The sequence below is a fragment of the Mus caroli genome, unplaced genomic scaffold (genome assembly GCF_978045245.1).
Source record: "Mus caroli unplaced genomic scaffold, Mus_caroli_1 scaffold_5, whole genome shotgun sequence".
NCBI lineage: Eukaryota > Metazoa > Chordata > Mammalia > Rodentia > Muridae > Mus > Mus caroli.
Genome location: NW_028227260.1, coordinates 77,035,172 through 77,047,457, shown reverse-complemented (window position 1 = coordinate 77,047,457; position 12,286 = coordinate 77,035,172). Strand labels below are relative to the sequence as shown.

General features: G+C 37.4%; 1 pseudogene; it reads right to left on the bottom strand.

Moving 5' to 3' along the window:
- Positions 1-5,104: 5,104 nt before the first annotated feature.
- On the bottom strand, positions 5,105-6,042 carry LOC147004646 (melanoma-associated antigen B4-like; annotated as a pseudogene).
- Positions 6,043-12,286: the final 6,244 nt, after the last annotated feature.

Sequence of the window (12,286 nt, the reverse complement as noted above, 5' to 3'; positions counted from 1 at the left end):
CTTTTGCTTTTGCTCACTTTTGGACCTTGCATTCTTAATAAGTTAGTGGCTTTTGTAAAAGACAGGGTTAGTGCTGAACAGGTAATGGTGCTCCAACAACAGTACCTGACTTTGCCGAAAGAAAAAGAGGGTTCGCTCTAAGATTAGAGCTACTCACAAGAAGAAATGGGGAAATGAAGAGTAAAAAATAAAATAATGACTTCCCTGAGAACATGGGCCCCGGCCCCCAGCCAGATGGCCTAATTCCCCGGAACTTTTGGGAAAAACAACCACAAAATGTTTCAATGTCCCAGGTACCTTGAAGTAAATATCCGCCCCTAGACTTCCCCTATTTCCTCTCTGATCCTCCCCCTAGTTTGTGTTTTTTGCCTTATAAGCCTGCCGGAAAATAGAGTCATGGTCAGAATCCTCTACCCCTGTGTAGTGTATGGTTCTCGACCTCAGCATGCTGGTTTGTGTGTTATTAAAACCTCGTGTGTTTGCAGCAAGCTTGACTGTTGTGGCTTTCTGGGCTCGTGATCCCTGAGACTTGAGTGAGGGTCTCCCTTCGGGGGTTCAACAAAACCATTCCTTGAGATGGGGTCACTAACATGACGTTATCTCCAGGAAAGCAACACTTTACTTTTTAAATCATTTTCAAAACTATTATGATAGATACAAACTTTCTCAACAATAAGATTTCATATGGCTACACGTAGTTATGTAATCAGAGGTGGGTTTTAGTATATGGTAAAGAAAGCCTTAATCATAATTAAAATAGTTTAAATTTATGCATTGAAGATTCATAAAACTTCAGGCATTAGATGTTAAATAATAATTGACTATATGGGGCTGGAAAATAGCTTAGTGGTTAAGAGCATTGACCATAAAGATGTATTAACCTGCTCTTGGAACTATGTTGCTAGCCTTGGACAATTGCCTCTACTGATGACATTTTTGAGAATTGTGATATTTTGATAATTTATATTAATAATGATGTTACCTGTTCTGTTTGTACTGTGAATGATGTTATCTGCTCTGCCCTTGGTCCTGTGAATTCTCAATGCCCCAGTGTAGGGAAATGCCAGGGTGGGGAGGCATGAGTAGGTGGGTTGATGAGCAAGGGGATGGGGGATGGGATAGGTTGCTTTCTAAGGGGTAATCAGGAAAGGGGATAACATTTGAAATGTAAATAAAAAATATCTAATAAAAATAAAATACAATATTTCTTAAACTTGTTTTTATTTTAGATGGCAAATTCAATGAAATCTAAACAGTTTCCAATAGAACAGGAGCCAACATAAACTGTTTTTGCTCATAAATTTGGGGCTTTTTACTATTCTTCTTTGGAGGTGGAAATGAAAGAATACATTGTGATACGTGTCAGAATCATAGAAGTTAAAGTTGTTTGTCCTCAAAAACAGAACAGAGTCTTTTATGGGAGAATAAAGAACTCCAGAATATTGCTAACTTAAAAGACTTCCCTTGTTGCTTATATACATAGTGCTACAGCTCCATGACATAAATGAATTTAAACCTTAGTCTCACTGATGAACATGTAATTTTTCTAAATGGACTTGCCTTTGAGAACTTACATTTACCAATATTGCAGTGGACTTAACAGATCTTGAGCATCATGCTGACATGATTATTTTCCACACTTCTTCTTGATTACAGTGTCTTTCATGATATTAGTCTCTAAAAACAAAATTCATTAAATCCTTAGAACCATACATACGTCACAAAAGAAATATTTACCCCAATGTCATCTTACCCAGTTTTGGGTCATAAAGCTTCCCAATTTGATTTCATTAGTATGAATATTTGAAAAGTAAGGTGTCAATTGGCAAAACTAAACAAGGAAGATTTTTTTTAAATATTTGAACTTTATTCAAAATATTCATTGTAGATATAACACATGTTTTGGTTTACAGATAAAATAATTTTGTGACTTTTTATTGGATATTTTCTTTTTTTCAACTTTTTATTGGATATTTTCTTTATTTGCATTTCAAATGTTTTCCTCTTTCAGGTCTCTCCTTCAGAAACCCCCTATCCCATCCTCCCTCCCCCTGCATCTACGAGTGTGCTTCCCCACCCACCTATCCTCTCCACTCCTCCTGCCATGGCATTCCCATATACTGGGTCATTGAATACCCTCAGGCCCAAGGGCCTCCCCTCCCACTGATGTTCAATAAGGCCATCCTCTGCCAAAAATGTGTCCAGAACCATGGGTTGCTCCATGTGTATTCTTTGGTAGTTAGTCCTGTCCCTAGGAGCTCTGGGGGGTCTCACCTTTAGACACTGTTGCTCCCACAATATAGCTGCAAACCCCAGCTCCTTCAGTCCCTTCTCCAACTTCTCCATCAAGAACACCATGCTCAACCTAATGGTTGACAGCAAACATCTGCCTCTATATAAGTCAGACTCTGGCAGAGCATCTTAGGAGACAGGCATATCAGGTTCCATCAGCAAACACTTTCAGGCATAAATACATAGGGTCTGGGTATGCTGGCTGTTTATGGGATGGATCCCCAGGTGGGGCAGTTTCTGGATGGTCTTTCCTTCAGTCTCTGATCCACACTTTGTCTCTGTATCTCCTCCCATGGGTATTTTGTTCACCCTTCTAATAAGCACTGAAGCATCCACATTTTAGTCTTCCTTCTTCTTAGGCTTCATGTGGTCTGTGAATTGAATCTTCGTTATTCTGAACTTTTGGGCTAATATCCACTTATCAGTGAGTGCATACTATGTATGTTCTTTTGTGATTTGGTTACCTCACTCAGGAAGGTATTTTCAAGTCGAACCATTTGCCTAAGGAATTCGTGAAGTCATTTTTAATTGCTGAGAAGTACTTCATGTGTAAATATACCACATTTTCTGTACCCATTTCTCTGTTGAAGGACATCTGGATTCTTTCTATCTTCTGGCTATTATATATAAGGCTGCTATGAACATAGTGGAGTATGTGTCATTATTATATGTTGGAGATTCTTCTGTGTATATGAGAGGTATATATACCAAAATTCTGCTCAGTAAGTAAAACTAAGTAGTGTTTCTTAATTAGACAATAAAATTAAGACGTTGTTGTTGTTGTTGTTGTTGTTGTTGTTGTTTTTCTCAGCTGAGGCATTAATCTCCCATTTTGTGTTAAGGGCATCTATTAATTTACTCACTAATTAGTTCACAGAAATTCTTAATGTTTCTAAAAACACTTTGTATACATTTTTGCATTATTCAAATGCAGAGCTGTCATTTAGAGTATGACAAACTACACTCCAAACAACTTAAAAAAAGATAGCCTCTTGGTCTCTGCTCTTCTTCTCTTCTCTCTCTGCAAGCATACCCTTTCTCTCTCTCCCCAACCCTACTTCCCCATGGAGACTTCTGTGGCCTCAGTCCTTGGGGCAAATGAACTCCCACGAGAGCAGCTTTCCAATAAACTTGTCTTTAATAATTATACTTACACACACACACACACACACATACACACATGTATATATATATAAACTCTTGTAGGATATGGATGTGGTTTTAGGGAGACAGACACTTGCTATACAAAATGAGAAACTGAGTTCAAATATGTATCACCCTTCTAAAAAAAACAGGTGTGTAAAATGCACCTGTAATTCCATGGCTTTTAGAGGAGTCAGAAACAGGAGGCTTCATGAAGTATGTTGGCCAATAGCATAGCTACAATTTCAGTGAGGGAGAGACTTTCTCAAGAAATACAGAATTATGTCATAGAGTAGGACATTAAATTTTTTTCAAGGTTTCTCACACATGTGTGTACATATACCACACACTTGCACACTCACACACATACATACACACACACACACACACACACATATATATATGTACAAATATATCCATTTATATCCATTTATTAAAATATAGCATGGGCCTACCAGCTCATACCAAGAACGACAACTCAGCAGTTTCTAAGTCCTCTTCTCAAGGTAGTATATTGCTAATATATGTTAGAGAATCCTTGGACACCATGTGTGTAGTTTTCCATAGTATTTATCTGTACCAGGCAATCACTTAGATTTCTTCCATTCATATTCCAAATAGTCATTTGCTTCTGGTACTTTTAAAGTTCTAAAGAAATATTTAAAATTAATATGTGTTTGCTGTTCAAAATAGTTGGTATGCCTACTGGAAGATATGCCATCTGAGGCCTTGATCACCACTCCCACATTTCTCCAAGCCCATTCTGCAACATTATTGAAATTATTGTGCACTAAACATAGAAATTCTTACTGTTCCAAACAACTTCTATCAAATAACTCACTCTTTTCTTGCATTGGAAAATTCTTGTTCTTCATGTTATCTTTCCAATTGTCTTCACATCTTATCTCACACTCTTCTTTATTTGTAACTAAGAAAGATTTAATGTCCCATCTAAATTACATGGCATTGTTTTCATTATCCGCTTAGGTGATGATTAGACTGGGTTTGGAGACCCAAACCAAAAAATATCCAAATGATATCCAAAATATATAGGATCAACTAAGCTTTAGAGAAAATAATGAGGCAATGAAAGAGTATATAAGAAGTTTACTATAATTCATTAGTTCATACATTGAGTAATCAAATCCAAGTTTGTCTCAATTGATATTACAAACAAAAGACAAAATCTCACAGCTAATTATTTCATTACTGTATTTGTTTCACCAATGTGTGACATGACATTTCAATGAGAATAACTTTTACAAATTCATGTTTTCTTATGTAATACTAAAAAGAGACTTGTGGAGATTTTTCAGTTTGTTTTTAAAGTAACAGAACACTTGGTTGTAACATTGAAATGCAGCAATAGATGTATCAGGCATAGCATTGAGAAACAACGATTGTGAAACAAATTAACTTTCCATTAGCAGAACATTTGCAGTTCACCAAAGCAAATACATATATCATTTACTCATGTATAAACAAATAAAAGAAAATATATGCTTTATTCCTGTAACCCAAAACTCTCCACTACACAGAAGGCTGACTACATTTCAAACAAGAATTGAAAGCTCAAGTTTCTTTGCAGCTATTTGTGGGAGAAGCTGCAGGACATACAGCTGGGATGAGCCCTGTCCATTGTAGCTGTGGGACCCAAGGCAGTTCCCCGTTATGCTCTCTCCATTTGTTCTTTAAGTGCTTCTTCATACAGTGCAGGGAAAAAGCTGGGAACAGTGTCATTGATCTTAGCCCAAAATTCTAGGACTTTTATTTTACTGGTTTCTATATGGACCTGGGAACCCCACAGGAAATCATATCTTGGGAATTTACCCTCAGACATCTTGTGGATCTCAATATAATTTTGATGAACTAGATCTTTGGTGATGAGCCTTAGGGGCTCCCCCAAAATCAAGTGCTTCCTCCCTGCATATACTCCTAACACACTCAGGAAAGTCCAGATTTCTTCCTCAGTGGTACGGTTGCCATTTGTGAAGATTAGACACAAGATGGTCATCAGAAGACCCAATTTTGGCAACCCCCTCTTGCCACTTAGAATTTCAGCAGTGGAGAGACCAAGCTTGCTGACAATGGCATAGGTTTCACTACTGCTATCGATTTTCTTTAACTGCATTCCAAAGATTATTTCCATGCGAGAGGAAGATTTCCTCAGGATGTCAGAAAACTGTGTCTTGTATTTTTTGCTGACCACTTTCAGCATATCAGCATCTGAGAACTGTTCACTCTTCTGAAACTTTTCCACCAGGAACTCTACCTGTCTTCCTTCTTGGTAAGAGCATCTTTGCATATTGGCTGAGTGGTGGGTTCTCCTTTTAAGGTACAAAGACTTTCTGTATCACCACTGCCAGCAGAAGCCTCAGCACCTAGATAAAAGCCTGTGCTGGACATATATGTATCAGGAGGTGGAGAAAACACAGCTCTCTGAGGAGTGCAAGCCCCAGAAAAACTTGGGGAATTAGCTTGGCTAACAGTAAGAGATTTTGACCCTCTGCCTGCAATAGGGTGATCACTCTGGAGACCTTGGCAAGCCCAACGTGCATGGTGATGTTTGGCACGGGAGTGGCCCTTATTCTTGTGGGCCCTTGGCATTTCAACAAAGATCAGGAGAGCTGGCAAGGCAGGAACCTGGAAGAATAGAATGACAACATGTGAGCACCACACCACTGAAAAGTAGAGAATACTGTTGCTTTTAGGAAGGTTTCCTTCATTGCTTTCTTGGAGGGCAACATACTATGTTCCTGTTCTCCTGTTCAGTTTGGTTAGGACTACAGTTCTCTTGGTCAGCTTGAATCCAAAGAACCCTGCAAAAGAAATTAGAGTTTGTTAGATTGCTATATGATAGCCCAGTTACCTAGAGTCAGAGAACAGGCTGTTGCCCCTGAATAAGTGTCAAAATACTCATGATCTATATTCCCAACTATCTATGTATCCATTCATGGTTGTTAAAGTCTGAAGAACCACTCCTTTCTGTTACTCTGAAGTTCATTCTACAAACTTCTCTAGTTATACACAGGAAATTTTAAAAAGCATCTCAATGCTACCACTTCATTAAGGGGACCTCAGGACTCCTAGTGATGCATCCTCTTCTTTTACACCACAGTAATGGTTTATCTTTTTTTAAAAAAAATATATTTATCCTTTGACATTTTCACACACATATATAATAAGTTGAGACCCTATTCACTCATAATTCATTCTTTTGTCCACTTCTATTCCTTTGGTAACCTTTTTTTCTAACATATTCCTCTTTTTCATCTATTTATTTTTATAACCCATTTACCTTAATTAGGATTACTTACATATACAAGGACATGAAATTATTTCCTGTGTCATGGCCAACTAAATAAGTGACTATATTATTGAACTGAAAATGTCTCTCTCTTACCCAGCAACCATTAACTGTCAAAAGCTCCTTGCTATTGATGGAACCTCATAAGCCCCTCGGCTATCAATAATATGATGCTGATATGCCAGTCTCATGCATATCTAATGAAGACATTCAAAGCTTTTTATAAGTTCATGGTGTTTCACTAAACAGAAAAGTCAGAGACAGGAGACAGTATTTCAAATAACTTCTCTCCATCCTCTGACTCTTTCCACAACCACTTCCATAATGTTTCCTAAGCATTGTTAGGAAATTAATATAGATGTTCCATTCAGTATGGAGTACCCTATAGCCCCTTAATCTAAGTATTGACTAATTATAATTTTTTTCATTAAAATCATTTAAAATTGTTTTCATAATTTTGCATTTTCCTATATAAACTATAGTAACTATAGTTTCTATATAAAGGTGGAATCACAGCAGGTAGCCTATTTTGGATAGGCTATTTCACTTTGCTATATTCATTTAGGCTTTTCCCATGTCTTTTCATGTCTTAATGACTTCTTTTGAGATTGGAATATAATTACATCATTCCCCCTACTAGTTCATCCCCCAGACCCTCTAATATACACCCCCAACATGTCCTTTCAAATGCATGGCTTCCTGTCTGTTGTTACTTATGTGGGTGTATTATATTCATTAATACATAATTACAACTTCCTTGGCCTGCATAGTGTTCTTTGTATATGTATGTTTTCATGGTTGATTAGTTGATATTAGACAACCAATCAATATACTATTCTCTGGGTAGGACTATTTCCTCTCACTCTCAGTATTCTATACTTTCCTATAGTTCTGTTTCCTTTTTTTGAAGCTTGCATAGGTCTTTCTCATACCAGGAAAGTTAGCCATGAGAGAAGGGGCTTTGTATGATACAGATTGTGTCCTCTGAGCCCTGTGCACTTAGTAGTGCATGCTCTCTTCAACAATAAGGACTTATGTTCCACCTCTGAGGAGGACCCAAGGACAATATCACACTGTATTTTGGGAGTCTTTTGGACTTGCAAACTTTATATGCCCCAATATAGGGGAATGCCAGGGCCAAAAGAATGGGAATGAGAGGGTAGGGAAGTGGGGGGCGGTATGGGAAACTTTTGGGATAGCATTGGAAATGTAATTGAGGAAAATATGTAATAAAAAAAAACAAAACAAAACAAAAAAAAAAACTTCAAGTCTCTGAAGAAAGAAATAATAGAAGATCTCAGAAGATGGAAAGATCTCCCATGCTCATGGATTGGCAGGATCAACATTGTAAAAATGGCTATCTTACCAAAAGCAATCTACAGATTCAATGCAATCCCCATCAAAATTCCAACTCAATTCTTCAACGAATTAGAAAGTGCAATCTGCAAATTCATCTGGAATAACAAAAAACCTAGGATAGCAAAAACTCTTCTCAAGAATAAAAGAACCTCTGGTGGAATCACCATGCCGGACCTTAAGCTTTACTACAGATCAATTGTGATAAAAACTGCATGGTACTGGTATAGTGACAGACAAGTAGACCAATGGAATAGAATTGAAGACCCAGAAATGAACCCACACACCTACGGTCACTTGATCTTCGACAAGGGAGCTAAAAACATCCAGTGGAAGAAAGACAGCATTTTCAACAAATGGTGCTGGCACAACTGGTTGTTAACATGTAGAAGAATGCGAATCGATCCATTCCTATCTCCTTGTACTAAGGTCAAGTCTAAGTGGATCAAGGAACTTCACATAAAACCAGAGACACTGAAACTTATAGAGGAGAAAGTGGGGAAAAGCCTTGAAGAGGAAAAATTCCTGAATAGAACAGTAATGGCTTGTGCTGTAAGATCGAGAATTGACAAGTGGGACCTCATGAAACTGCAAAGCTTCTGCAAGGCTAAAGACACCATCAATAAGACAAAAAAACCACCAACAGATTGGGAAAGGATCTTCACCTATCCTAAATCAGATAAGGGACTAATATCCAATATATATAAAGAACTCAAGAAGGTGGACTCCAGAAAGTCAAATAACCCCATTAAAAAATGGGGCTCAGAACTGAACAAAGAATTCTCACCTGAGGAATACCGAATGGCAGAGAAGCACCTGAAAAAATGTTCAACATCCTTAATCATCAGGGAAATGCAACTCAAAACAACCCTGAGATTCCACCTCACACCAGTCAGAATGGCTAAGATCAAAAAATTCAGGTGACAGCAGATGCTGGCGAGGATGTGGAGAAAGAGGAACACTCCTCCATTGTTGGTGGGATTGCAAGCTTGTACAACCACTCTGGAAATCAGTTTGGCTGTTCCTCAGAAAATTGGACATAGTACTACCGGAGGATCCAGCAATACCTCTCCTGGGCATATATCCAGAAGATGTCCCAACCGGTAAAAAGGACACATGCTCCACTATGTTCATAGCAGCCCTATTTATAATAGCCAGAAGCTGGAAAGAACCCAGATGTCCCTCAACAGAGGAATGGATACAGAAATTATGGTACATTTACACAATGGAGTACTACTCAGCTATTAAAAAGAATGAATTTATGAAATTCCTAGCCAAATGGATGGACCTGGAGGGCATCATCTTGAGTGAAGTAACACAATCACAAAAGAACTCACACAATATGTATTCACTGATAAGTGGATATTAGCCCAAAACTTAGGATACCCAAGATATGAGATACAATTTGCTAAACGCATGAAACTCAAGAAGAATGAAGACCAAAGTGTGGACACTGTGCCCCTTCTTAGAATTGGGAACAAAACACCCAGAGAAGGAGTTACAGAGACAAAGTTCGTAGCTGTGATGAAAGGATGGACCATTTAGAGACTGCCGTATCCAGGGATCCATCCCATAATCAGCTTCTAAACGCTGACACCATTGCATACACTAGCAAGACTTTGCTGAAAGGACCCAAATATAGCTGTCTCTTGTGAGACGATGCCGGGGCCTAGCAAACACAGGAGTGGATGTTCACAGTCAGCTATTGGATGTATCACAGGGCTCCCAATGGAGAAGCTAGAGAAAGTACCCAAGGAGCTAAAGGGATCTGCAACCCTATTGTTGGAACAACTTGATGTACTAACCAGAACCCCGGAGCTCTTGTCTCTAGCTGCATATGTATCGAAAGATGGTCTAGTCGGCCATCAATGGAAAGAGAGGCCCATTGGACTTGCAAACTTTATATGCCCCAATATAGGGGAATGCCAGGTCCAAAAGAATGGGAATGGGTGGGTAGGGAAGTGGGGGGTGCTATGGGGGACTTTTGGGATAACATTGGAAATGTAATTGAGGAAAATATGTAATAAAAATATTAAAAATTAAAAAAAAGGAAAAAAAAGGAAAACACATATAAACTTTATATGTATATTTATATAACAACTGAAATGTATTAACTGAAATGTAATTAAATATATTAAACGTTATTTTGGATAAATAATTAACTGTGATTCTGGAGTGGTTCATTTCTAAGTATTATGGCATTTTTGAAATTCTAATATACTTACATCACATCCCCTTTCTTTTTCCTCCCTCCAAACCCTCCTACATACTACTCTTTGCTCTCTGTCAATTTGAGGTCTCTTTTTCATGAATTGTTACTCACATATTTGTATAACCTGCTAAGTCTGTATAATGTTACATGTTCATATTTTTAAGAGCCAGCCATTTAACATTGGATAACCAATAGCTGTACTCTCCCCTGGGGAAAACTATTTCTCTCACTCTCAGCATTCTCTATTTGCCTATAATTCTTTGTGTAAAATTGAGTTGTCATGGGCTTGCGTAGTTTCACATCGGTATGTCATTGTCCTTTTCAGCTCCTGTTTAATCAGTCTTGTTGGTGACACTGAGGATGTAACTTCTGACTTTACTAGGAGACACAATTTCACAGAAAACTGGTTCTTACATGCTTTCTCTCCCATTTTCCACAATGTTCATTGATCCTTAGATATGGGAGTTGTTTTGGTTTTATGACAACTTAACACAAGCTAGAGTTATTTTAGGAAGAGGGAAAGTCAATTGAGAAAATGCCCCCACCAAATTGGCCTGGGAGCCAGCCTGCAGAACATTTTCTTGATTTATAAATGATGTGGGAACATACTGCTCACTGTGGAATGTGCTACCTCTGGGCTGGTGGTCATGGGTATTATACAAAAGCAGCTTAGCAAGCCACTAAGAACAAGTCTACAATCAGAATTCCTCCTTGACATGTGCATCAGTTCTTGCCTCCACATTCTGAGTCCTGGCCCTTACTTTGCTCAGTGAGCTCAGTGTTGATCTGTGACATGAAACTATAAAATGACATAAACCCTTTCTCCTAAAGTCATTTTTTTTTGTCATGATGCTTTATCATGGCAATAGAAGCCCCAACTAAGAAGGATTCCAAAAAACTATTTTACAATTCTTACTGTTCTTCTCTCTCCTCCCTCCTCCCTCTACTTACCTCCTTCAGCTCCCTCCACTGAGATCCTCAGCTTCTCCCATTTCTCCCTTTAGATCACTATAGCCTGTTATTGTCTTCCCAATGCCTACCTACAATGGTCTCCTTTTATTTTCATGCTTTCATAAGACTCAAAAGACTGAGGAAATAGCTCAGTTGGTAAAGTTTTTATGTTAGAAGCATAAAGGACTGTGTTCAAACCCCAGAAACAACATAAAAGTCCAGCATACTTTTAATACCCATACTTATGACTTCTTTTTGTTTTTGTTATATTTTTAGATTATATCTCTTCACTTCCTAATATGGACAGAAGTTTATGATCTTCACTAATTTATTTAAGTGCTGGAATTTGTTTCTATTGGTTTTCTCTAATAGGCTTCAGTTTCATTTGTTCATTTTAAGTCAAGTTTAAATTTTTGTTTTATTGTAATTATCTATGATAGGTAGTTTGCATGATTATAGTATATATCATTCATTGTTTAACCGCCAATTTAATTCCTATAAGTATCCCTCCAAATACTGCTTTCTATGGCACTCAGATATTTTGATGAACTTGCTTTCACTTCATTTATCTTTAAAAATGCTTGAAATAGTCTTTGATTTTTGTTTTCCTTAGAAGTATGTACTGTAATCTCTAAATATTTTAGAGAAATATTATAATTATTCTCTAGTCAATTTCTACATTAATGTTTTCATCACCTTATAGAATACACTGTAAAGTTTCTGTTCTTTTAAATTGGTTGTTATGAGTTATTATCTGGGGAAAGATATGGTCCTTGTGTGTGTTTATTCTATGTAAACTTTGAGATGTAGACTATTGTGATGAATATTGTATAAAGACTAGGTGGATTTCAGTAAATGATGATTCTTTTCAATTAAATCCTTATTAATTATTTGCTTTTGGGCTTATAAATGACTCATAGGGGAATGTTGAAATATTTAGCTATACAAGTGGAATTGTCTTTATATCTATTTTTTTCTCATTAAAACATTTTTTATTTTGTGTATCTGGATGTTTTGCCTAAAAA